Below are 1,232 nucleotides of genomic sequence, written 5' to 3' on the forward strand. Positions count from 1 at the left end.
GCATTTTCACTTGTGTCAAAACCAAACAAAATATAAAGAAATATGAAATATTTCAAAGGACGTGGTGATCAGATAAAGCCAGTGCCAGAAGAACAAGGCCGATAGCCATTAGTACCGTGCTCTCGTGTAATGAATGAATGTAGGATTGACATGAAATTTTTAAAGATAAACTAAAATGATCGAAAAATGGGCTGAAATGATTTACATAAATAAAAAGTAAATGACTTAGAACGACTTTAATGAAGTTAAGGATGAATTTAATGACCTTAAGAATGACTTGAATGCTTAAAAAAATAACTGGAATCCTTCAAAAACAACTTGAACGATCTGGAGAATAACTTGAATGGCTTTGAGCCTGACTGGTTGTAAAGTTTGTGATCATTTTACATTTAATTAATACAGAAAAGTGATCCCCCACTTTATATCACAAAGTTACAAACATAAGTACAACATGTAGTAAGAACAGATGCTAAACTTTGATCTTGGCCAAAAGGCCAAGAAAGCTTAAAAAGCTAAGAACAGCATCTATTAACAACAGACCTTTGATCTTAACAAAAAGGCCAAGCACAAAAGTGTTACGGACAGACCGACCGACTGACGGACCGGCGGAGTAAATTCACGCATTTTAAATCTTTGATATTAAAGCGTGAAGTCTCTAATATGGCTATTTATCAAATAGGAGCCAAAGCTTTTAAAAATCTGTGATATTGGAAAGACTCGTAAACTCTAGAATATTTACTTTGCTTACAATAAAAACTAATAAAACCAAATTAAATTATGTTTGGAGAATCTACATGTGGGAATGGGTTTTCAAATATGCTTAGAATAACAATTTCCACAGCCGCGAAGGATTTCCCTATGTCCAATGAGGTGCCATAAAACTTTAGTTATTTCAGAAAAAGCCAATGACAGGCACTCAAATGTACAGCTTGCGCCAACGAAATTTAACCTCCCCCTCCTCCCGCCCAGAGCATTTAAAACTTTTTAATCATCATAGGAATGAACTCTCTCGGATGATGAGGGCACATGAACATTTTAAACGCTGTTAATCAATGTTAAATCTGTAAATGAGATAACCCGATTCTGGAGCCCTTCTCAGTCTTGTGTTGTAATGGGCCAACTTCTAATAAAAAACAATCTGTGCTTGTTTCGTTTTTATTTATTCTAAACTTTTAAATAAGCCGTTTTGAATCTAAAATTAGGCTATAATTTTTCCGATTCCGATACCCCAA

At 34.5% G+C, this 1,232-nt stretch overlaps 1 pseudogene; it reads right to left on the reverse strand.

Annotated features, from left to right (window-relative positions):
• Positions 1 to 328: 328 nt before the first annotated feature.
• LOC145247022 (U2 spliceosomal RNA) lies at positions 329 to 506 on the reverse strand (annotated as a pseudogene).
• Positions 507 to 1,232: the final 726 nt, after the last annotated feature.

Source organism: Euprymna scolopes, chromosome 24 (genome assembly GCF_053919585.1).
Source record: "Euprymna scolopes isolate OS-2025 chromosome 24, ASM5391958v1, whole genome shotgun sequence".
In the NCBI taxonomy this organism is placed as follows: Eukaryota; Metazoa; Mollusca; class Cephalopoda; order Sepiida; family Sepiolidae; genus Euprymna; species Euprymna scolopes.